At 50.7% G+C, this 27,117-nt stretch overlaps 1 protein-coding gene across 1 annotated transcript in view; it reads right to left on the reverse strand.

The window, feature by feature from the left end:
- Positions 1-27,117, reverse strand: part of ESYT1 (extended synaptotagmin 1) — a 1,383,482-nt gene that overhangs the window by 673,819 nt on the left and 682,546 nt on the right. The window lies entirely within an intron of this gene.

The following is a 27,117-nucleotide window of genomic DNA, read 5'->3' on the forward strand; positions in this document are numbered from 1 at the left end:
CACTTTCTTCGAGACTGTCCGGTGAAACCTGCCAAGAAGGCAGTAGGAGCTGCAGTTACCAAAGTTACAAACTCTGAGCAGGGAAACAACCTCGCCCGACAAGAATAGAGGTCCTCTTGCCGAGCGTGAAAACCAGTTCCGTGACCTCGCATTTCGTGATACCTATGGTCCTCATTAGCCCTGATAATCCGGATCGATTACATGCAATTGAAGCTTACGTCGACAGCGGTGCCATCGGCAATTATGTGGATCATGAAATGGTTTTGAGGATGAATCTAACTCTTTATCCCAAGGCTCTAAAGGACGTCATTACTACGGTGGATGGTACGGAGATAGCCTCTGGGCCAGTAACGCATACCACTCAAGAGGTGACGCTAGTAAGTCAAGATGGACACCATGAGAAGATCGTGTTCGATGTGATCAAGGCCCCTCAGTTTCAGATTATTCTAGGAATACCTTGGTTAGAGAAACACAATCCTCTGATCGATTGGCGAGCAAGAACGGTCCAGTTTCCAGAATGTGTCTCTACTTGTCACCCTCCACCTGGTGTTGCACTGGCAGCAATTTATTCAGAGACTCCCCAGTTACCTCCCGAATACCTAGAATACCAAGATGTTTTCCGGAAGGATCAGGCTAACTCTCTACCTCCTCATAGGTCTTATGACTGCCAGATAGACCTGATACCTGGATCTACTCCTCCTTGTAGTAGAATTTATGCCCTCACCGAGCCTGAGAACCTTCACCTTCGACAATACCTGGATCAATACCTGGCAAATGGGTTTATTCGTCCTTCCAAGTCCCCTGCTTCTTCAGCTTTGTTCTTCGTTCCAAAAAAGGAAGGAGACCTTAGAACTTGTATAGATTATCGCTCCCTGAACCAGATCACCGTTAAGAATAGATATCCGTTACCTTTGATCCCTGAACTCCTGGACCAAGTCAGAAAAGCATGCATATATACAAAGCTGGATCTTAGAGGAGCTTACCACTTGGTACGAGTAAAAGAGGGCGATGAATGGAAGACGGCCTTCCGCACCAAGTATGGGCTATTTGAATATCAGGTCATGCCCTTCGGACTTTGCAATGCCCCGGCCGCCTTTCAATATTTTATGAACGATGTCCTCAGAGAGCTCATAGATGTGTGTGTTGTTGTTTACATTGACAACATCCTCGTTTATTCTTCATCGGAATCTGAACATCGGAAACACGTGAAAATGGTCCTCGAAAGATTGCGTCAACACAAACTTTTCGCTAAGTTGGAAAAATGTGTTTTCAACGTGACTGAAGTTGAATTCTTGGGATTCATATTATCACCTGGCGGAGTGCGTATGGATTCAAAGAAGGTCGATGCAGTTCTCAAATGGCCATCACCATCCTCCGTAAAAGGTGTGCAAAGCATGTTAGGCTTCGCTAACTTTTACCGCAGGTTTATCCCCGAATTCTCTCAAATAGTCCAGCCCATCACTGCCTTGTTAAAGAAAAACAAACGTTTTGAATGGTCTACCGAGGCGGAACAAGCTTTCCAGGATTTGAAGACTAAATTTATCTCTGCACCAATCTTAAAACACCCTCGCCCCGAACTCCACTACATCGTGGAAACTGATGCTTCAAGCCTTGCCATGGGGGCAGTTCGATCACAAAAGGACCCGGTAACCAATCAGTTGCATCGCGTGGCATTTTGGTCCCGCAAATTCTCGCCTCCTGAAATCAATTACTGACAAGGAACTTCTGGCTATCAAGTCTGCCTTTAAGGCTTGGCGGCATTATCTGCTGGGGGCCCGACACACCGTTACTGTGATTACGGATCACCGAAACCTGCAATATTTGAAAACCGCAAAAGCCCAATCCTCTAGACAACTCCGTTGGGCATTATTCTTTGCCGAGTTTGACTTCATAATTACCTATCGACCTGGTACAAAGAACGGTAAAGCTGATGCCCTTTCTCGGATGGGAGTGGAAGAACACTTGATCAACCCTAAACCTGTACCAATCATTCCCGAACAAAGAATTCTGGGTGTAATCGCCACAGAATCCATAGAGGAAGTTAAGGATAAAGCCAGGCAACTTGTAACTCCAGCAGACATACAGAATTGGCATCTGCAGGGAAAGGACTTTGCAGTAAAGGACAACTTATTGTATTTCCAAGAACGATTATACCTACCCAGCACAGATTTACAGAAAAAAGTAATCTCTTGTTATCACAATTCTTTAATGGAAGGACATCCCGGTATGGCCAAGACCTCAGAAAAGATCAAGCGCTACTTCTGGTGGCCGTCTTGGAAAAAAGATATCAGAGACTTTGTAATGTCCTGTGGAGTATGCGCCCAAAACAAGAGTCAAAAGGAAAGACCAGCAGGCCTCTTACGCCCTATTGACATCCCACCTCGCCCTTGGCATACGCTTTCTATGGACTTCATCACCGATCTACCTCCATGCTCCGGATACAATACGATTCTAGTAATCGTGGACTTATTCTCCAAGATGGCGCATTTCATTCCGCTCAAAGGCTTGCCAACAGCAGCAACTCTGGCCCGAGAATTTCTCGAAAACATCGTCCGACTGCACGGTTTTCCTTCGGTTCTAATTTCGGATCGAGGTAGTCAATTTATTTCTCATTTTTGGCGAAGTTGCTGTCGGTCGGCTCAAATTGATGTGAGACTATCGACCAGTCACCACCCTCAGACCGACGGAAAACCGAGAGGACCAATCAAACTCTGGAACAGTATTTACGCTGCATGCTGCAACAAACTGAAAAAACTTGGAAAGACATCCATTGGATAGCCGAATATGCCTACAATAACTCTGTCCATTCGGGAACTGGGAAAACCCCGTTTTTTCTTTTGTACGGCAGTCACCCTCGAACCTCGGAGTTGGATCCCCTCCAAGATCTTGAAACACCAGCAGTAGACTACCTGTATTCTACAATCACCCAAGCCTTTAAGGAAGCTGTTTCTCACCTTCAAAGGGCTAAAGAACAATACAAGAAAGGAGCAGATCAACATCGGAAGGAAGCCCCTCAATATCAAGTAGGGGATCAAGTCTGGTTATCCACCAAATATCTACCTCTAAAAGGGCCACGCACATTCAACCCAAGATACCTTGGTCCCTATTCAATCACTACCATAGTAAACCCAGTAGCGGTCAAGTTGGACTTGCCCCCGCACATGAAGATACATCCGGTCTTCCACGTCTCTCTATTAAAACCCGTGCAACCTCAAACCCGACTAACTAAATCTCCAAAACCTATCCTAGTTGATGGAGAACTCGAGTTTGAAGTTAAAAGCATTCTGGACTCCAAGATCTCCAAATCTAAACTATTTTACCTAATTGACTGGAAAGGCTACGGCCCCCAAGATAGATCCTGGGAACCTGCTGAATATGTCCACGCTCCTCGCCTAATCAAAAGATTTCACCGAACATTTCCTGACAAGCCAAAACCCCCGGAGAAGCCCGGTTTGGGAGGGGCCTTGAGGGGGGGTACTGTCATGATCTCTGCTTCCAAAAGGTCAGGGTTTTCCCAACTCCCTTGGAAGCAGATCCATAACCCAGGTTCCGAGTGCCAACCAGTCCCAATTGGGACCTTTTGGACCCAGTCCTGGCGCCAGTGGCACCAGGCTCATAAATATGTCCAGTCCCAGCGCTGGAAGCGCCGGGCTCATAATGCTTGGGTGGACTTACCTGCAGCAGACCATGCTGCTTACTTGCCTGCCAGTTGAGCCTCTGATCCTCTTCTGTTTGGAACTACTTTTCCTGTTGGGTGGGGCAGGAGCCACTCCCTAGATTCAGAACACTGGAACTCTTCTGGAAAGCAGGAACTCTTTTCTTACCTAGGCGTGGCTGTGGAAGGAGACACTTAAGTACTACAGGAGGCTATTTAAACCACACCCGATGGATGAATCTTGCTTTGCGTTATTCTGCATCCTCTGCAGCAGAACGCTCATCGTGTCTTCTGCATCTGATCCTGGGCCTAAGGAAAAAGGCTTACCATCCTGAATCCAGTCTTCAGCAACACCTATAAAGACAAGAAAGAACAGGTTAGCATTACGGTCTTCAGTGACAGCTCTTCACTTACCTGGTCCATCGGCTGTCACCAACGCCTCGCGTTGCATTCCGGCATCTGAAAGACAAAGGCTTACCTACTCTTCGTGCGCTCCGGAGGTCTTCACACTGCATTCCGGCATCTGAAAGACAAAAGCTTACCAACTCTTTGCACGCTCCGGAGGCCTTCGGCGCTGCATCCCGCATCTGAAAGACAAAACAAGGTGCGTTTAAAGACATTGGGGAACTTTAATACTCACGTGCCATTACTCCTTTCCACATCTAACCCAGTGGGTATTCCGGCACCCTGCAGCCGCTCCGAACTTGTACCTGCAAAATAAAAAGACAGTTAGAGCGCATCGTGAAGCAGGCAACAAGCGCTTACTTACGTGCTTCCAGGCGCTTCTATTCATCACACGGGCTCCATCTTCAACTCACTTCAGCCCGTCATCCGCCATCGCCGGAACCCTGCAAAACAAGAAACATCATTACTAAAGACTTTAAAGACATTAGAATTACTCGAAACTTACCGTTCGTGCAGTAAACAACGGACAGCAGTCCTCTGAAGTCAAGAGGCCTGCTCCCCTTATCCAGTGAAGAAACTGGTTACAGCACCCTGCCCCGAGGCAGATGGAGAGCACGGCGTTCACTTACCTAAGGTGAGAGCGTTAACCTTTGGGGTTCTACAGGAGAAGAGAAAGGGAAGAAGAGAGAGACATTCAATAACCCAGTTCCTTAATCCCATATTTTCTATCTGCAGACATCTTACCCTTCGAGTCAGACATACAGTGCACAGAGGTCCAGCCCAAAGAGCCAGCCGTGTGTTACACATCACCTTTGAAGATACGGTATACGCCCAGTCAAGACCGGCGCCTCTACGGGAATCAGGTGAGCGTTACAGCAAGGGCCTTAACTCCCAGAATAAGAGATCTCTTACGAGCAACATGTTCCGTAAGCAACACCTAACGGTTCTTCTCCTACAGGAGACACATTACAGGCAAGGCAGGGAATCGAAGATCAAGGGGAAGAACATTGGGTGCAATTACTGGGCCTCACACAGAAGTTCTAAAAAGGAAGGGGTGGGAATCCTCCTGAGCAGGGCGTTCCATCTCACAGACATAGAAACCAAGAGGGGTTTTGGTGGTCGTTTTTTGGGCATTAAGGGAACCTGTGAGGGAGAGCGCGTTACCCTGGCCACTCTATGCGCGCCCAACTCAAAACAAATACACTTTCTCACCCAGGTCTTTCATGTCATGGACGAGTGGGCAGAGGGAGCCATGATACTGGGGGAGGACTTCAACCTCATAATGGACCCGAGGCTTGACTGGTGGTCTGCGAAAGGGGGGACACCCAGGGGCATCTCCAAGGATAATCTGGCCCTGCTGGTCCTCCTCAGAGAGCACTATTGGGTGGACATCTGGCGAACAGCAAACCCGAACCAGGGTGGGTACACCTTTTTTTCGCCCCCTCACTGCACCTACACCAGAATCGACCTTTTGTTAATCTCGGAAGAGGGGAACGGGGTGGCACAACAACCGAAGGTGGAAGACATAACTTGGTTAGACCACAAACTCCTCATAGCGAATTGGTCACTGCCCATCTCCCCAAGATCTTCCCGATGGCGTTGCAACGATACACTCCTCAGGGACCCAGTATTTCGTGATTTCATGAGGCAGGAAATGCTGGCCTATTTTGAGACAAACGACACCGGTGAGACGGATATGTCCATGGTGTGGGATGCCGCAAAAGCCACTTTCAGGGGCCTTCTCATAGCGCAGGGTTTGAGATGTAAACGGGAGAGAGGCCTAATCGAGGGTAAACTATGCGCAGAGTTGGGCGCTCTGCGAGCCAGACTGGGCCTCCCGGGGTGGATCGAGGGGCTCTCCTGGAGGAGATGCAGGGCAAAAGACAGGAACTCCATACGGTCCTCATGGGGGAAGTCATCAAGAAAATGAGATACACTAAGCAGATGTACTACGAACGGGGAGATAAGGTGGGGACCCTACTGGCGCAGAGGGCTCGGGGCTGCAGGGTTGAGAGGGGAGTCACTCGTCTCAGGGATGGAGTGGGCGGGATTCACAGGGGCCGCGAGGAAACAGTGGAGTGTTTCGCTGACTATTATAGCAAACTCTATTCCAAAAAGGCAGGCGAATAACTGGAGGACACCCGTGCCTACCTGGCAGAACACCCTCTGCCTAGGCTGTCTGATGTGGAGCTAGAGGTCCTGGAGAGAGAGATATCAGAGGAGGAGGGCGCCATCAAAAGACTGAAGGTGGGAAAGGCACCGGGGAAGACGGCTACACAGCCGACTTTTACAAACAGACCCAACCCGTCCTGCTGAAGCCCCTGGCCAAATTGTTTAATCAGATCAGGAACCGGGAGTTCATCCCACCGACATTTCTGCAGGCCCTCATCACTGTTATACCCAAATCGGCAAAGACCAGACGGAATGTGGGTCTTATAGACCCATCTCACTCCTTAATCTGGACGCTAAGATCTTTGGCAGAATCCTGGCCACCAGACTTGAGGGCTGCCTCCCGCGCCTGGTACACCCCGACCAAGCGGGATTTGTCTTGAACAGGCAGGGTTCTGATAATATGCGGAAGATGCTCCATGTGCTTGCCTCGAGAAGGGTTTGTGACGAAGGCGCGCTTCTACTGGCCCTTGACACGGAGAAGACCTTTGACAGGGTCAGCTGGGCCTTTATGAGGGAGGTATTCACGACCCTGAGTATGGGCCCAAGGTGGCTGGGTTGGATCTCCACGCTCTACTCCTCCCCCTCCGCTAAACTGGTGGCAAATGGGACCGAGTCGAGGACATTCCCCCTCGAGCGTGGTACACGGCAGGGATGTCCTTTGTCCCCCCTAATTTAGGCGCTCGTGATGGAACCATAGGCAATCTCGATCCGCAACGATGCGGCCATCAGGGGAGTACAGGTCGGAGAGATGCAGTGCAAAGTCTGCCTTTTTGCTGACGATGCACTGCTCTATATCACAAACCCATCCCTAACAGTCCCCCGAATGCTGCAGGGCCTCTCGCGCTATGGGGACCTATCGGGGTACAAAGTTAATCTAGAGAAATTGGTGGCGTTCGTAGGGGGTAATTTACCAGACTCAGAGATGACCTTTGTTAATGGGCTCCCCTTCAGGCTGAGAGACGACGGATTCCGGTACCTTGGAGTCCAGGTCACCCATGACCCCGAGGGCCTATATCCGGCCAATTTCCCCCCCTCTGGTCAGCAATTCGGAAAGACATAGAGCTCTCCTGGATGGCACGTCTCAGCCTCATAAAAATGGTAATCCTTCCCAAGTTTTTATTTCTTTTCCAAATGCTCCCGGTGCTGATCCCCAAAACGTTTTTCAAAGAAACGAAGCGAGTCCTCCTCAACTTTCTCTGGTCAGGGAAGAAACACAGAATCTCCTACGAGGTGCTGCCCAGACCGAAAGAGGATGGAGGGGTGGGATACCCTGACCTTGAAACATACCATAGGGCCTCCCAACTGAGGGTCCTGGTCGACCACTTTGCCCCGGGGACGAAAGAACAATGGGTAGCCATGGACAACGGGCCTCTCGCGCCCGTCACCATAGAGGAATGGTTCTGGGTCCCGAGGAAAAAGATCCCCAGAAGTGTCTTGTATCATCCAGTCCTAAAAGTGTTGTGGTCCCTATAGAAAGAAGGAGGGGGTTACTACCGCTGGCTCACAACCTGGCCCTCCCCCTTGAGCTGCATTTGGGCCCCCCCCTTCCTGGCCAAGATAGCGGAGTCAGCGGCGTACCAGACGTGGTTCGAGGCAGGCCTTAGCAGGACTGGTCACCTCTGGGTGGGGGGCTCTTTCTTACCCCTGAAAGATCTGGAGGAGGCTCTGGGGATAGGCACCCTGTCCCCCTTTCACTATCTCCAGCTTAAGGGAGTCCTGACCGAACCATCCTGGGGGGACACCCTCAGGAGAGACCTCACAGACTTCGAAAAACTCCTCCTTTCGGCGAGGGGCACCAAGGGAATAATATCCCGCCTCTACAAGCTCTTCCTCTTTTCTGTCCCGCGAGACCCCCCACCTGCACGCACACAATGGGGAAAGGACCTGGGTGAGGAGATCGACGACGAGAGGTGGAGGGAGATGTGTAGGCGGGCCAACCGCTCCACGGCCTCACTCCAGTATCGCCACCAGGCCCTAAAGGTATTGCATCGCTGGCACTACCCCCCCGCAGAGGATTGCTAGAATGAAGCTGGGGTACGATCCACATTGCTGGAAGTGTAGGACCGAAAGGGGGGATTATATTCACATGTGGTGGAGATGCCCGGTGGTCCAAAAGTACTGGAAGGAGATTTTGACATGGATTAAGGGGATAGATGGGGTGGAGCGGCCTTCCTGCCCCTGGCTTCTCCTTTTCGGAATTGACATTGGGGTCGATCATGAAAATACCCATGACCACATGCTCCAGGTCATGTTGGTGGCGGCCAGGTGCTGCCTGGCACAAAAATGGAAGAACCCCGGAATGCCCGGGGAAAAAGCATGGGTAACCAAGGTACGGGCCATTTACGACATGGAATTCCTCACGCATTTACTTGACGAATCTAGATCCAACATCGAGGAAATATGGCTCCCCTTCTTAGAAAAATACGGCCGCACAGTGTAATCTTAGGCTGTGGACCCAGAGAACCCCCCTCTGGGGGCCTCAGGCCAGCGTTCACTGGTCCAACTCCGAGCCCTTCGAAGCTCGGCCCATGACTTCGGCGTGCCGAGTGCACAAAATATAGACTTTGCTATGCTCTTTTCCAAACCTGTCAAATACGCAATTATTGAGAACTTGAACTGGTGGGGGGTGGGGGGTGGGAAGGCGTGGGGGCGAGGGGTTATAACTGGTTTCCTGTTTATTCATGTTTAAATATGCTCTGCATTGCTGTAACACAGGTGCGAAACCTAATAAAATTTGATTTTCAAAAAAAAAAAGCATGTGTAATTATGATTAGCAGAGTTTGAGGCAAGCTTATCAGTTTATGTGTCAGTCAACCCATGCTTGCCAAGATGAGCTAATGTGGGCTTTGTGAGTGACATATAAGCCAACCAATCAAAGACAAGGGGGCTTATAGTCTAGTTAAGAGAACCAATTAGAAATGTATCCTGAATTTGCATGAAAAAATTGCGTCATTGAAATAAGCCTATAAAAGCAAGCCAATTGTAGCAACTCAGTGTGCTTTCCAGAATGTCATTTGAAGCTGTATTAAAAAGATGGCTGTGAAATTGCATCCAGCGTCCGTCTTCCTACTTTGTCCAGTCTCCAGTGAGTCCACAGATGCCAAGGCAGCTGATGAAGTAGAGGGTCCCCCTTAACACTCCCCTAACCTTCATAGGGTATTACCACTCTTCCCCACTGTCACATATTCCACACACATCCCATTCAGGTCTCTTTAAGACTGGGACGAGGAAGAGGCGACTAGGAGGAATGTACACTTCCACCTATATACACCACTTTGGTACTGGGACGAGGAAGAGGAATGTAGAACACCAGTCTGAAAGTCAGGAATGTTCCAATAATAGAGTAGATTGTAGTCAGGCAAAGGACTCTGCTGAGGCCACCCAGGCCTGCCAGGTTACTCAACAAGAGCCCTTACTCAAGAGCTCACACCCACAACAACATTACCACGTATAAAACACACATCTTAAAAAAGACCCATGTCGGGTCAAAACATGTGTCGGCTTTAAGTGTGTAATAAATCACTGTTATACCCTAGAAACAAGTGACACGATTCCACATTTATTGCTTGACAATTTAAGACATGTCACAAACAATATTAACAGTATTCCAGTGCCCAGGCGAACAGGGTTTGTCCCAAAAACCCACTCCATGTAGAATGTGCACCCACTTAATGCTGCAATCACACCACCATAGCTAGCAGGGCACCCCTCAGCTGACAGTACCACAGGATAAGCAAGCAACATTGGTCCTGCACCGCATGGGCACACTTGAACCAGTATGGCAGTGACCCCACGGTCCAAGCAAGGCACACCTTCCAGGCTGACCATATGCACACACAACCATCAAGGCCCTTACAACCTGTGACAACATAGCACAAATACCACTACATGACAGCACACCCTAACTAAAGACGATCAAGGTTTTAATGCACTCTTTCTTGTCTCATAACAGGCACACAAGATACACATGTCCCAGCAAATGGGAAAAAGGACACTGGACATGCTGCACCTAGGAAGCGGAGTGGCCACAAAATACACAAAACACCTTTGTGCAAGGGCAGTGCATCAGCCACCTCTGTGGGTACTGGCACAAGGGTCACTATTGAACCAACAACTCTGGTCATGACGGAGGCTGCTGGACCATCAATGACTGTGGTACCTCCTGTGATGCTGTATGTTCTGTTCTACCTTGCCCACCATCCGGGGTGCGGGCCGGGCCTGTAATAACAGAGGCATGAGACAGTGGGCCTCATTACACGTTGTGCGGTAACCTATATGGTTGCCGCCGGTATTTTAATGTGTCCGCCTTGGTGGATGGCGGAATTACCGGCCTACTCCAAGGTGAGCGGGGCGGTAATTCCCCATTCACCAAGGCCCTTCCCCATTCCCATTTTTGCCCCCATAGGGCATAATGGGAATGGGGAAGGTGGTAATTACGGTACTGCAAATTGCGGTACCGTAATTAGCACTGAGGTCCCTTTGCGGCACCCTACTTTAACGGCTGGTAAAACCAGCTGTTAAGGTCGGGTCCCGCAAAGGGAACTCGTAGTAAGGCTTTAAGGGTTTACCAGTACCGGCGCCCTTACCGGTACCGGTAAACCCTTACCGCCTACTCTGTAATGAGGCCCAGTGTGTCTTATCACAATACTTTATTTTACCAATCTGCCTCCTTCCTTTCTGTGCAACCTTCACGAGCAGGCATCCAACCATGCCCATGTACGTACTCGGTTTACAATTGAACAGACATTTGGCCTGTTAAAGGCGAGGTTCCGCTGTCTGAGCAGATCAGGGGAGCACTCCTTGCCTGTGCCATGTTGCACAACATGTGTATCAGGCACAATGTCCCACTGCCCCCGACATGGACATGCACCCACCCGAGGCAGAGGAGGACAGTGATGAGGAGCTGCCAATTGCACAGCACCGTGATGGCATTTTGTGCTATGAAAATATATACAAATGTGTAACGGGTAAACTCGCAATACTATCCCCCCCAACTATCCCTCCCCACTCCCCTTCCCCGAATATCCCTCCCCTCTACCCCTCCCCAACTATCCCTCCCCAACACTCCTCCCCAACTATCCCTTGCCACTGCCCCACCCCAACTATTTTTCCCCACTCCCCCTCCTCAACTGTCTCTAGGCAACTCCTGTCTATGATATGATATGATAGGTTATTTATAACTGTTAGGGAGAATTCTCTGTAAAGGCTAATTTCCCAAACCTAGTGAGTCCCCCAGCCGTCCTCACCTGTGTTCTCTACAATGAACACATGTGTATGGCCTTGTGGCTATGGTGGTGGCACCACTGGGGCCTGAGGCAGCTGTACTGGTGGCACCACTGGGGCCTGAAGTGGCTGTACTGGTGACACCACTGAGGCCTGAGGTTGCTTGACAGATGCAGCTTGGGTTGCAATTGCAGTTTTGCCTGTTGAGGCTGTGAAGTCCTGTGTTGAGGTGGTGGTCCTTTGGGTTCCTCAGCGTCGAAACGGCTGGTGCCCCTTAATGTGCTGGGATGGACATCCTCATTGCCAGATGATGTACCTAAGTGAGTCAGAAAGGCAAGTTGTCGGTGAGGAGTGTGGATTGATGAAGCAGAGATTAATGCTTTGGCTTTTTAATGTCAGTGCTGTGTCCGGGACATGGGGGGGGGGGCATAGCATGGTGCACATATGCTTATGTCATGCATACTGTGCGGGTGGATGTGTGATGTAAGTACATGGTGTGTGGTGTGCCGGAGATACTGTCGTGGTGTACTGGAAATGGCTGGATAGGGTGTTAGGGGTGTGGCACACATGTTGTGTGATGTCGTGTTGGGGAAGAGTTGTGCCTTGGATGGGGTCGCCATGTGCCTGCTGCCCGTAGCACTTACAGGGATAGGTGGAAATTTGTGCTCATGGGTCGGGCTGGCTGGGACGAGGGAGTCACATGTTTCCTTGGTGTGGGACACTGGTCATTTGTGGGTGGTGAAGGTGCTTGGCACTGACGTGACTTTGTGCCAGGGCTAACACGGCAGACACACACCAATTTTGCTGTGGCAGTGGCAGCAGGAGCATGTTCTGTTGGCGATACAGAGTGAGTGCCAGTGCTAGGTTCCATGTGTATTTGGGGTATGAGTGAAGTTTTAGGTGAAGGTGTATGTCATTGTGTGCATCCTGGTTGTGGGTTTGGGGACCGTGGTGGGTCTGGGGACCGTGGGCAGCGGCATGGCTTTATTGGTGTTGTGCATGACACACTTGACATATTTTTCTGCTGTAGTGGGTGCAGGGTGGACAGGGAGGTTGATGTGATATTAGGGTTACGTGTACTCACCAGTCTCCTCAGATGTCATGGCTCCGGCCTCCGCAGCGCCAACCTCTTCTATAGCATCCAGGTGCAGCACACTGATGCACATCTCCTCCCTGCTAATAGCAGGTTGATAGGGGATGTGCTGCCACCACCTGTGGCCATACCCTGTTTGCGCTGGGCCGACAGAAGGTTGCGCACCCTCAAGCACATGTCATCCCACCGCTCGTGGCAGTCACGCACAGTGCAGGGGATTGTGTCAACTGGTGTCACTTTCTGGGCAACCTCCTCCTAGGTGGTCTTCTTACAGAGCAGGACCTGCCTGCATTGGTCAGTGGAGAAGAGTTAATGTGCATGTTGGACAATGGTGTCTGCCAACATGTTGAGCTCTGCCTCGCTGAAGCGTGGCTTGCGCCTCCGGATTGCACAGACTCTTGACGCCATGTTGTATTTTTGTGCTCAGGATTTTGGTCTGTAGCCTGTGCTGTCAGGATTGCAATGAATTGTGTTTTATTAATGGCCGCCAGTCAATGTCCTGTTCCAGCGATCACTGTATTTCCGGTCACGGTAATTGTGGTACCGCTGATACCGGTGCCGTTGGCCCCGGGACCGTGATGCCGGAATCGGAGTCACTGGCACCGAGGACGCTGGTGTCGGCATTTTGGGGGGAGGGGAATGAGGTGAAGGAATTACCGGCACGCAGGAGCCAACGTTTCCAGCATGCCGGAATGCGCATGCACACCAACACGGAATCATCCGGTATTTCCGGCATCAAGGCTTGATTGACATGGTGGCACCAGCATGCCGGTGATTGGGATTTCTTACTGGTGGGAGAGCTACCAAAGTGGAACCTTTGCAATGAGGACTTCCAGTACATCATAGTGAACAGGGAGTGGGATTAACCTGTACAGCCTCAGCATACTCCTAACATTCCTCACCACAGGAAAGCACTACTGCGCACAGGAGCACTACTGTACAATCAAGAATAGCAGCCTGTATTCAGAGTCCCAGTCCCCAGGGCTCAAGCCACCTCAATGGGCTATACATGCAGAGTAATATGATGCCCAGCAAAACCCGCATCCAGGGGTCAGGACCACACACCGATGTGGGGCTCTTCGCCAGGCCGAGTGGATGGCACCACCAGCCTCACCAGCTCCAATCCGGGGCGAGAAGACCTTCTCAGAGTGAGAGGGCCAGGGCCGTCGCCGCATCCCCACCTTCCTCAAGCAGCTGGATGGCACAGGATCTGGGGGTTCTCTGGCTCTTCCCCATCTTCCCTGCCAAAGTGTTTCTCCACATCTTCCTTAGGGTACCAGCAACTTTACTGGCTCTGCAGACGTAGGGGCCAGATCCAGCACAGCAGCCTCCACTGACAGCCAGCCTCCAGGGGCCAAACAATAGCCAAGGGCCCCCCACCAAAGGTCTCACAACAAGGCAGCTCTACCCAGGGGCGCAGGGTGCAGAGCCTCTGTGTCTACCAATCATCTTAGGCCCAGTTCACATCCCCAGTTCTCTGTTGCCTTCAATGCAGGGTCCCCTCAGAACTCCACTTGCACTGGGGGGCAAATCCAGGGGCAGGGCTCCTTCTGTCTGTTACCCCCTCGCAAAACCAGCCCTCTGTGGCCTGACCCCATTCCCACTCCTCACCAGGGGTCCTGTGCTGTGGCTCGCCTTCTCTTGTGCCTCTTACTGAAGCTGGTCCCCAGGCCACCCTGTCCTCCGCCAGGGGGATGCTGTAAAGTTCTCTTGACAGCCTCAATGGGAGCGAGCCGGGCCCTCTCTGGCGGCTGCTCCACTGTCTCCTCTCCCTTGCTAGTATACAGGCGCGATGTTGGCACTGGCTCTGACCACACGCAGCAGAGCTTGTGCTCCCTGCCATGGTCTGCCCACACACCGGAGCTCGTTGGCGGTGTTCTGAGGTTTCTGGTTCCTGGGATTATATCCCCCCACAGACCATCAGCCTCAAGCACTGCTTGTGTGCCCCAGGGCTATGTTTCTACCAGGGACCAGTCACCGCCTCTATGCCATGGCTCCTCACGGCCTCTGACATCAGCCCAGCATCTGCACTGCACTTGGCCTGCAAGGCCGCTCGTCAAGACAGATCTTGCCCCTCCTTTATCTGCGGAGCCCAGCAGGATTGGTCTCTGAAATTTTGCCACAGTGGTTCGCAAGCCTTTTCAAGTGCTCTGCTCTAAGTCATTCCGGAGGGAGCGGTGGGGGGGGGTTCAGAGACAGAGGCACACTCCGTTCTCGACTCTCGGGATGCAGAGCTCAAAATTCAGGTGACTGCCATGAACGCGCCCCCCTGGTGGCCTCCTGTCTCTCTCGTCTACCTCACTATTCCAAACTCCTAGAGCTTGTGCTTTTCAACTGGCTCACTGTGTTCCTTGACACACACAACCTCTGGGATCCTCTTCAATCTGACTTACAGCCTCTGCACTCTACTGAGTCAACTCTCCTCAATATCAGCAACTACATCACTTCCACTTGTCAAGCAAACCGTTCCTCTATTGTTATTCTTCTCAACCTCTCAGCTGCCTTCGATACCGTCAACCATTCTGAGCTTCTTGTGACACTTTCCTAGGCATTAGGGACAAGGCCCTCGCTTGGTTTGCTTCATATCTCACCTACAGACACTCCAAGTGTCTTGGAACAGCCTTAACTTTCCACTCATCCCTTTGCTATTGGTGTTCCCAAAGGGTCAGTCTTGGTTCCACTTCTATTCACTCTCTATACCTCTATGGCTTCTCCTATCAACTCTTCACTGATGACACTCAGATCTTCTTCTCCTTTCCCTCATTATATGATGAACTACGGTAAAGAATGTCTAACCATTTCCCTGCCATCAAATACAGGATGGCATATCACTTGCTCGTGCTCAACTCCACTAAGACTGAATTTTTCTACATCCCATCCAAACTGCTCATCTCTTCCTCTCCGCCTCTTCTATTCTTCTCTCCTAACTACCTTCCCAACTCTGCCTCTGATCGCAATCTTTGGGTCGCCTACGACCCATCTCACAACTTCTTGCTCTTCACCTCTAAATCTGCCACTGCGGCCAGACTTCATCCCCTCAACATCAGACAAATAAGACATCTTCCTCCCTTCAACACTGCTAAGCACCTCATCTCCTCTTTAGTACTCTCTCAATTTAACTACTTTGCCAGTCTACTCTATGGCCTTCCCAACTATGCTTTTTCACCTCTCAACAAAGTCCTCAACTTTGCTGTCAGTACACTCTTCAACCTTCCCCACTTCATGTCCAACTTCCAAGCCCGTCATGACGTAGGCTGTTTATCTTTGAGAAAGAGGGCAAAGCATAAACTCATTCTCATCATCTTCAAAACTATACACGGACCTGTCCCACCATACCTCTCAGCCCATCTCACTCTTTACTCTCCCCCTCGCTCCCTCTGATCATCCTCGGCACACCTCCTGGCCACCTCTCTTACACCTTGTGCTCCCTCTCTTTTCTGCTCTCTTCATCTCCTCACTCCCTTACTGTGGAAATTCTCTTTCTCTCCCTCTCTGCACTAATCCCACTCTATTTCTTTTTAAATACAGTCCCCAAACTCTCCTCCTTTTTGAAAAACCACATGCATAGCATGCTACCCGACCACATCTCCCTGTTCCCCACTCCCCCTACCTCTCTACGACAAACCCACAGCACTTACCCATCCTTGCTTCATCCTACAACGTAGCATTTCCTCCACTATCCCCTTCCGATATCCTGTCCTCCTGTCCTTGTCCCTAGTTCATATTTCTACCTCCCCTGCATCATCTGGTCTTATATACATATCCTGTCACCGATATATCAATGTTAAAAAGCTTTGTAAGCATTTATTTCCCAAAAATACACTGATTTTCCTTCCATTTTCTTTAAATAAATAAATACATAAATAAATATAAAATGTCATTTTCATACAATTTTACAATGTGCTTCAGATGAGCTGGTGGCGGCGGATAGTTTTCCATTGTGTGTTTGTACTTTTACTAATTTTGCATTTAAAGAAAATAGCTATCAAGGGGCACTAGCACCCTAAAATGACCATGCCACAAGACTATTGCATGTCCTTTGACCATATTGTTCTTTAACTTTCTTCCTGCCTTCTCAGGTCAGGAAATGCATATAGGGAATGCCCTTTCCTGGGGAAAGTTGCTGATTTCTTGGCCAACGGGGTGGTTTGTGTGTAAGCCTGGATGTGGGGGCTGGGACTGTCAGGTCCCAGTACACCTCAAGGAGACTGAAGGGTCTGTTGCTGGGCAGATGTTGTAGCCAGTGGCTATCCAGGATTGGATAACCACTGCCCGTTTGAATGGTGCAAATACTTAACATTGGTGGGATTGGGTGAGCTTCCAGCCCAAATCTTGGATAAAAAAGGGCGCCTGCAGCCTTTTGAAAGATCATTGTTGGAGTTAAGTCCTCTATGAAGAAGAGCAACCCATCGACAATGCGAGGACGACCAGTGCAGCCAACCAGCACCAACTCCAGTAAAGTTCCAGTGAAGCCCTGCTCCACTGCCTGATCTCATCAACCTTGCCTTCAACTTCGATCCTTAGAGTGGTGGGAACATCCAGTCTCTAACGCCGGCTGCCTTCTGAGCCTTCAGAAGCGTCCCTGGACCACCCAGTGGACAGGTCAGCTCTCTCCTGGGCTTCTACGCTACAGCCGTCGCCATTCCTTTGGTACTTGTAGGATATTCAACTTGTCTAACAAGGCACCTGATACTGAATTTTAGCCTTCTTGCATCAACTGCAGGACCTGCTCCTTTGTTCGTCCACTGAAGATCGCCTATCAGCGCCTGACCATGGTGACCCCTATTGCAACTGGTCTTTATTGCTCCCTGGAGGTGTCCTGAGGTGGTTTGCTCTGCAGAAGTCTTTGGGCCTCATTACGAGTCCAGCGGTAACCGAGGCGGAAAGACCGGCAGGTTACCGCCAGACTCGTATTACCATTCCGCCTCTGTGATTACTGGAATCACCGGGGCATTACAACCCCGGTGACCCGGTAATTCTGGAGGCGGAATTCGGCAAATCCCCATTCCCATTGACTCAATGGGAATGGGGAAGTGGAAACACTGGCATCATCTCGTGATGGTGCTGGTGTTTCCGCGTCCGCCTGCAGGCGGGTGGTGTTAAACCCGCCAGGTCAGACCTGGTGGGAATGACACCTCCCGCCTGCAGGACTCTCAATCAGCCGGTCCGGAAAGAACGGTGGTGGCGGATTTACCACCACTGTTCTTTCCGGACCGGCAGACTTGTAATGAGGCCTTTTGTCTTTTCTTCGTTTGGATGTTCTGCTGGGAGGTGTCTTGTTAGGACAGTTTTTCTGAAGCCCAACTTAGTAAAACCATTCAACTGAGCAGTACAAGACTCCACTCTTAGTATAAGGCTGTACCACCTGAGTTTATGGTAGCGTAGACAGAGCAGCCAGGCTTATTTTAGGAGGGAGAGAGGGCTGCAGAATCAGTACACAGGAAATTGTAATACAAATGGTCCAAAGTAACACTGAAACACTTTGTATTGTAAAAATAAAGGATTTATTTAAATACAGGTAGGCCCAGATAAATCTAGGGGTAAGTAAGCACTAAAACATTATATGAAATCACAGTACAAAAACACAACACTATACTTGAAAGTAGACAGACCCAAGTATAGACCTTATTTGAAGTACCTAACAGTAGTTCTAGGGAAGTCAAAACCTTTTCATACACATTCAGTATGGGTCACACCTATTCTTGGGGAGTAAAAACCAATGGTTACTTTCAGATTACATTCAGTAATGCAAGGGCAGTATAACCCTTCCAGTTGTATAATGATTCTCAGTACAAATCACATAATCAGTCAACTGGATAATATACTTTTGGTGAATAGTGGAACACTTATTCTAGGTGCAGTAAAAACCTATAACTACTTTTGTAATAACCTACAGTTATACTAGGTGAGTAAAACCTAAGGATGTAATATACAATTACAGGTGCTTTTGAAATCAGGGAACCCCAGATTAAGGTAAGCAGTAACTCTTATAACTTATTTTGGATGGCACACAGCTTGCACAAGGTAAGTAAAACCCACATACTTTTTTAACCTCACAATGAAGGGGAAAGTAAAACCCAATGTCACACTTTACTGAATGACTCAAAGTTATTCTAGGTAGGCAACATCCTAATACAGAATTATTTTGGACAGGCTAGCAGCAAGTCAGGGGAAGCACGATCCAGTTGGGGGACACTCATACAATTATCCTCAAAGGACTAATCTGGTGATACCAACACAGACACAACCTAATCACAGGAGAGGGGGCGTGTCTAGCTGCCACGTAGAGTAGTCGAGCTTTGTGTCGCTCCGCTCGATGTGCCCATTGATTAGCCGTAACCATAGGCTGTAAACTAGAAAAACTACAAAAAAAGCTCCACGCACGTCAACAGCTGCCTGGGGCACCTGCTGGAGAGGTTTGGATTGGCTGCGACTTGCCGCTGGGTCGCTACACCGAGAAAAAGGGTGCTGCGCAATGGAGAAAATGGCGACCACAGAGTGATCTGGACTGCCGCTGATCCCAGAACCGAGACAGTGTGAACCACGAACCCGCCTCTGCCCTGGAGCACCGAGGTCCGCTGAGAGATCGTGCGCCTGTGTTGCGGGCAATAAGCGAAGCGTGCTAAGCACGCGAAGACGTGCGGCCAACCCCCCCAAGCCCGGCACCCCCGAGGGCGGTAGGCGCCGAGGCGAGCACTAGCTGGGTTGGCTGCAGGCCGGCAGCGCGAGGCGACGGGCGAGGCGGAGGCTTCGGTGCAGGACGCCTGGGAGGACGCGATCGTCGGGGCCACCCTGCGCAACACGCCGGGGAGCAGCAGAAGCTGGGGCCAGAGGACTCACAAGCCCTGCCAGAGTCTCGAAGGCGCAGGGCTCAACCCTGCTGAGAAGATGTCGCAAGATCTACGTGAGTGCAGAGCAGCGCTCCCCAAGGCCCCCTCACAGGGGCCAGCAAGAACCCACAGTGGCCTCGCGGCTGGCCCGGCTGAGAACCCCTCTCCTGCCGTGACAGCGCTGGAGTGGACACGAGCATGGGCGGGCCCGCCTGGAAGCACCGGGATGAAACCTACACACGAAGGGTAGGGAGTCGTGGGTGGGAGACTTAGATTACTGCTGCTGCCACGACAAGCCCCAGGCCTCCACAAGCAGCGCTTTCCACTTGACTGCACGCAGCAGCGCTGGGTGGCACACCAAGACCCCACGCAATCACCGAGGCCGGTCCCAGGAGGGATGGCCATATGATAAACAGAGGTTGCTCACCACTGACCTGGCACAAAGCCCCCACACGCCCCACTGGGCGACCACGTACTTGGAGCGCCTGATCTGCCGTCAGGGGCACCACGGATGCCCACAACCCTTGCGCAACTGGCGCACAGCAGCGCCCCTGCAGGGGCCCTAGACCTCAATATACACCACCGGAGGCAGAGCTCCACGCCCTGCACCGGACAGCGCGAGAGGCACCACGCCGCTCACGGCGACACGGGGAGACGGCCACTGGCGTCCCACTGAGAGGGCCAGAGCAAGGCCTGATGGAAGCATGGTTGGGGTGTTGAAACAGTTCCGCCCCCTTCCTCCTTGGGCACAGGAGAGGCGATTCTGGGGTTCAACACTAATCAACCCAGGGAAGGCTCACCTTGAGCGCCCTGCAAACTGACAGAGCGCTCTTACTCCAGGCGTAAAGTTGAGCATTCCAAGTCACCCCAAAGGGAGAAACGTCCAACACTGGAAGTAAGCAGGGCCCCTGCGAGCACTCGCGATTCTGCCACTAAACAAGACACCTTGACCACCATAGTGACAGCCCTCAGGACAATGACCACAAAAGGTGCACGGAGTAAGCATAAACAAACCACCACGGAGAACTTTGCAGCCACTGTGGTGCTCAGACTCGACGCCAGCGCCAAACACTGAGCCCCCGGAACCAGCAAACTCACAGCTCTTGGAGGCTATTATGACCCTCCAAAAAAACATGGAAAGCAAAATCGACGCCGTCGCAATTGACTTAAATCTATTGCGCCAGGATGTGCGCTCCATCGCCAGCAGAAAGGAGGCCCTGGAGACCCAAGTGCGCGACAATACTGAAACAAAGACCCAGCTCCTGAGAGAGGTGGACGCCCGGACACAAAAAGTGAAAAACCTTGAGGACAGGGCTGATGAGGCAGAGGGGAGGGCTCGTGGGAATAATATAAGAGTTATCGGCCTTCTCGAGGGCATTGAAGGTAGCGACCCTACTAACTACGTCGATGACCTCCTGCTACATGAAATCGGAGCAGGGAAACTTTCCCAGGGCTTCATCATAGAGAGAGCCCATCGTTCCCTCGCCAGGCGGCCTCTCCCAGGATGCCCACCCAGACCAATAATAGCCAAAGTGCTTAATTATAAAGATAGAGAAACTATCCTCGCTTTCTCAAGATCTGGTGGCCGTATACAAAGAGACTCTGCTAAGGTAGCCATTTACCCAGACTATACTTTACAGGTCCAGAGAAGCAGAGCCCATTTCTCTCACACCAAAGCTAGACTGAAAAATGTGGGCCTACGCTACATGCTCCTGTACCTGGCTAGACTAAAAATCCTGCACAACAATAAAACCTACTTCTTCGACACACCTGCTGAAGCCACCGAATGGATGGACAAGGAGCAGATCCCAGACCTGGAGCTACAACAGCGGAAACCACAGCAGACTGCATCATGAGAAACCACTCATGCACCCCCAGGCAGTGTACACCTGATGCACCGAACCTTGTTAAGAAACGCGGCAATCTTAACTGGACCGGAGCCACTCCAGACATGAAAGGCTTCACAATAGTTACCATCTGAGGCAAACCTACTCTTACCCCCAGAAACAGTTTGGGTAGTATAGCCGCCCGTAGGGCACCAATAGACCTAGGTCAAATGGAGCAGAAACGAGACAGTCAGAACGAGGGGAACCTCGCTAGACATGTTTTACCAAAGATTAAGTTAACGTTCAATGTTCAAAGGGAAGGGAGCCCCCGCTTTGGGACCCAAGTTGTAAACGTAAGGTACCAAGATCACCCACCACAGAACTGTAGTGGGGCACACCAAGCCCTCCCGAGGAGGCACTTCATTCGATCCAGCCAAGCGACAGGCCACCCCCCGGGCCACCCTTAAGCCCTCACCCACATTCAGAACAGGGCAGACAAAATTTGAATTATGTCCTGGAATGTCAGAGGCTTAAACAGCTATGTCAAACAACACCGGTCCATACATTCATGAAACATCATAAAGTAGGAGTCGTCCTGCTGCAAGAGACCCATCTAAACGCAACGAAGCTAGCAGCACTGGCCAAAGTATGGAGAGGAACCATGGTGGGCTCCACATACTCCACGTACGCAAGGGGAGTCTTAATATGAATTGCCCCTTCTGTCCCCATCAATCTGACCCACACTAAAACCGACAATGAGGGCAGAATGGCCCTAATACAAGGCACCATTGAAGGAAGGGACCTATGCTTGATAAGCACCTACGCTCCCAATCATGACGCCACTGTCTTCTTCCGATCGTTATACACCTGCCTCAGCCCATGCAGAGAAAGCACAATAATTTGGGGGGGTGACCACAATTGAACCCAGGACCTCTGCATTGACAGATCTGATAACTGTTCGCCCCTCCCCGCCTGCCAACATATTGAATGCCCTGGTGCCCCAATTTGCCTTGAAATACTAATGGAGAGAACAGCACCCGGACACAAGAACCTACTCTTTTTACTCACCCCCACAAGCTGTGCACACCAGAATCGACTACATTTTCACCAGTGAGGAACACTTAGACCTGTTCGATGAAACACAATACTTGGCCAGGGTGCTTTCCGATCACTCCCCCCCTGGTGACCACTTGGATGGTCATTACACCCAGACCCCCAGTGCCCACATGGAGACTCAGGAGTGAGGCACTGTTAGATAACGCCTTTTGCGAACAAATCAAACAGAGCACGTCAGATTACTGGCAGATCAACCTGGACAGTATTCAACACATAAGCATGGCATGGGAGGAGTACAAGGAGGTGATGAGGGGGGAAATGATAGCTGCCACGGGTGGGGCCCAAAGATCCATCACATCCCTGCTCGAGCATGCGGAGGAGCTGAATGACCTGGAGAAAACAACATCCCAGGACCCTGCCCACATAAAAGAAACAACAGAGCTTAAGCAGGCTTGCCTAACACACTGGGAGTCATTGGGGAACTAAGCTATGCAAAATATGTTGAAAGGAATCACGCCCTGGGCGACAAAACGGGGAAACTTCAAGCGTGGCTCTATAAGCGTGAAATTCCCAGAAAACCCATTTGTGCAGTCCAGGGCACAGATGGTCAGAACATCTACACACAAAAGGAGATTAATTTAGAGTTCAAAAAATACTACCAAGCCCTGTATTCCGACCCTACACCACCCACTGACATTGAAATTGAGGACGTCCTTGACATCATCAGGCTACCTCAGCGTGACGGACAGATAGCCGAGACCCTAGAGGGCCCCATCACCCCTGAGGAGGTTGGGGTCACTATTAGATCGCTCCCTTCTGGGAAAGCACCAGGACCAGATGGACTCCCAGTAGAGTTTTATAAGACCTACGAGACCACACTAGCCCCTCTGCTATCCCAGTATGAACTGGGTCGCCTTCCAGATACCATGAGGGAGGCGGTCATCATCCCCCTGTTAAAGCCTAACAAAGATAGTTTAGAATGCGGTTCATACAGACCGTTGTCCTTGCTCAACGTCGACCACAAAATAATGACGGCGCTACTGGCAGGGAGACTGAGAAAGGCCATCCCGCTCTTAATCCACCATGACCAGACAGGGTATGTGCAGGGCCGCTCTATCACAGAAAACCTGCAGAGGTTGCACCACGTTATTTATAGCACGGCCAGTTACCCAGACAAATGTGCGGTGGCGTCCTTAGACGACTCCTAGGCATTTGACTCAGTCCGATGGAAATGGCTCCACGCCACGCTAGCCAAGATGGGAATAGGGCCATTCTTGTTCAAATGGGTTGAACTCACTTATACAGACCCCACTACCAGGGTACGTACAAACTACACCTTCTCTGACAAATGGAACCTCTCCCGGGGTACACAACAGGGATGCCCCCTCTCCCCCATGCTTTACATCCTGGCTGTGGAACCGGTGGCGGCATATCTCAGACAGGAATACGGTGACATGGGCATAGTACTTGATGGAACGACCCACTTAGTCTCCATGTATGCGGATGACATGCTTCTTTACCTGAAAGACCCTGAACACATACTACCCTTCATACTCGAGACACTAGAGGGGTTTCACAGATGCACTGGTATCCAAATTAACTATGACAAGTCATGCCTCTACCCCAGCAGCCTTAAATAGGTTAGAAGAGAAACTCCTTCCACCTCTTGCCCTTAAATGGGAACCCACATCCTTCAAATACCTGGGTATTCACCGAGACCCCAAAACCGAACACATGTTGAATACATCGAAGGCGAGAGACGGCCTGGCCAAATCAATGGATTTCTGGAGCAAGCTACCACTATCGGTGGCGGGCAGAGCAGGACTCCTTAAAATGGTGGCACTACCGAGACTCCTTTATTTCTTCACCAATGTCCCGTACAATATCCCACAACCGTTCTTTAGGGACCTAAATAAACTCTGTAGAAAATTCCTATGGGCAGAAGGTAGACACAGAGTCACCCTGGAAACTATGCAAAGGCCGTACTACAGAGGTGGCCTCAAAGTCCCTAACTTTGAACTCTACTACATAGCCGGGCAACTGAAACATGTGATCCAGTGGATGGCAGACGACGTCACAACTGACACCCGCCTCCTGCTGGCCACAAACTCCCAAAAGCTACTCAGAGACCTTCTCTGGACCGAGTCAGGATCAAAACACTGAGATTCATACTTAATCCAACTCGGAACCCAGATATGGAAGCGAGCCTGCAAAGCCACCGGATTAGTAGACCCTTACTCCCCACAGATACCGATCAATGTGCTCATGACATCCAGGCCTGACGATCGGAAGGTGATCAGGCACACATGGGGGACATACAGTGTTGCCACCCTGGGAGACCTGGTAGACGACCAGGGTATCCTCACGTTCAGTGAAGTCCAGAAGTCCACAGGAATACCGGCTGGACAGTTCCTCCTACACAGAGCCGTAGTAAAAGGACTTACAAATCGCTGGCCGGAAACTGAGACCCTGAACACCGGACATGAGGGCATAGAAAACCTGCCAAGTGCCGCAGAGGGAGGACATGAAACCTCAAGGCTCTACGAAACTTTACTCATCTGCACCAAGCAGCGAGACCTTAGGAGCAAGAGCAAATGGGAGCTCGAACTTAACACATAGTTCGAAGACAATGAATGGGAGGCAATAACAAGCTATCACAAAAAAATATCGGCTATCCAGGTAGCCGCTTTGCAGATGGACTCAAGGGGAACATTTGCAATGAATGCTATGGACGCCCCCGCGCCTCGAGTAGAGTGTGCTCTTGGCTTAAAGGGCAGTTCTCTCTTAGCAAGAGTATAGCAGAGAGTGATGCATTGAACAATCCATCTAGAAATAGTGGACTTTGAAACTTCATCCCCTTCTCTTCCTGCTGCCACCGAGACGAAGAACTGATTAGTCTTCCTCAGTGGTCTGGTTCTTTCCATGTAGAACATGACCGCTCTTCGCACATCTAGTGTGTGCAGAGTTTTTTCTCCCAAGTTGGAAGGATTTTGAAAGAACGTTGGCAGTTCTATAGACTGGTTTACGTGGAATTTCGAGATGAATTTCGGAGCAAACCTTGGGTGCGTGCGTAGAACCACCTTATCTCTGTGAACTGTAACGAAGGGGTCTAGAACAGAAAGAGCCTGTAGTTCACTTACTCTCCTGATGGAGGTGATAGCTATTAGAAAAGCAGTCTTAAGAGTGAGGTGTTTAAGAGATGCTTTGTGCATGGGTTCGAATGGTGAGCCCATGAGTCTGGTAAGTACCACGTTAAGGTCCCATCCGGGAGTTGGGTCAGCTATCGGGGGGTGTATTCTCTTTACTCCCTCCATGAAGGCCTTTATAACAGGGATCTTCCACCACGACACTTTGAGTTGGGAAGTGGTGTATGCAGAAAGTGCCGCTAGGTGGACTTTAATGGAATACAACACTAGACCTGAATCCAATAAGTGGGTCAGGTATAGAACAATATGTGTGGGAGAGCAGTCAATCGGGTTGATGCTTTTTCCTCTGCACCAGATGACAAATCTCTTCCACTTGCTAGAATAGCAGTGGCGAGTGTTAGGTTTTCTGGCTTCCCTGAGGATGTCCATGCATCTCTGCGGGAGCTGTAGATGTCCGAATTCTATGATCTCAGGAGCCAAGCTGCTAAGTTCATGTTCTGGGGGCATGGATGCAGAGTCCTGCCCTTGTCTTGTGACAGCATGTTGTAAGGGCAGGGGAGTTTCACTGGGGGAGATAGAGACATCTCCATCAAGTGAGCGAACCATGGCTGTCGGGCCCACATTGGGGCCACCAGTATCATGGTCACTTGTTCCTGGTGCATCTTGTGCACCACCTTGTTGAGAAGGGGAGACGGGGGAAAAGCATAAACAAATTTCCCTGACCATTGCATCGACAGACCGTTCCCCTTGGATTGGTTCTGGGGGTACCTGGAGGCCTAACTTTGGCATTGTGAGTTCTCCAGGGTTGCGAACAGGTCTATTTCTGGGAATCCCCATTGTGTGAAGACGATGTCTTTGTGCAGTCGCCATTCGTACGCTTCGGGCAGGGGGAAATCTCTGCTGAGTTTGTCTGCCAGCAGATTGAGTTCCCCTGGTACATGTTGTGACAGTAGGAACATGTTTTGTTTGAGAGCCCACTTCCATATATTTTGGGCCAGTTTCGACAGTCCTGGAGAGTGGGTGCCCTCCTACTTGTTGATGTAGTACATGGCTGTGGTGCTGTCTGTAAGGACCAACACAGTCTTGCCTTGTAGGTGTTCCTGGAAGGCTTTTAGCGCCTTGAACACAGCTAGTAGCTCCAGTAGATTTATGCTTTTGGATGCTACGTTCGGAGTCCACACTCCGTGAGCAGTCTGATGCGATAGGTGAGCCCCCCATCCTGTGAGGGATGCGTCTGTGGTTAGAGTGGCTTCTGCCGCGGGTGTGGCAAAGGGTTTCCCTCTTTGCAGGTTTTCCTTTGTCCACCACCGTAGCGAGAGAACCAAGGCCTGCGAGACCACCACTAGATCGTCCCATAGTCCGCTGGCCTGACACCACTGGCTGTTGAGCCACTCTTGCATAGGGCGCATGCGCAGGCGCGCGTGAGGTACCAAATAAATACACTACACCATCATGCCTAGCAAGCGCATTGCTTTGCGTACCGTCACCTCTCGACCGGTCACATATTGAGGGATCTGAAACAGCATGTTTTGGACCCTCTCGTTGGAGGGGAAGACGAGGCCATCCTTTGTTTGAATTAGAGCCCCTAGGAATTGTTTGATTTGGCTGGGGTCTAGGCTGGACTTCTTTTCGTTGATGGAGAAGCCCAACTGGAACAAAAGGTCTACAGTCTTTTGGGTATTGGAAAAGCATGTTTCGTAAGAATCCCCTG

Source organism: Ambystoma mexicanum, chromosome 3q, assembly GCF_040938575.1.
Source record: "Ambystoma mexicanum isolate Mex_15411 chromosome 3q, UKY_AmexF1_1, whole genome shotgun sequence".
Classification (NCBI taxonomy): domain Eukaryota; kingdom Metazoa; phylum Chordata; class Amphibia; order Caudata; family Ambystomatidae; genus Ambystoma; species Ambystoma mexicanum.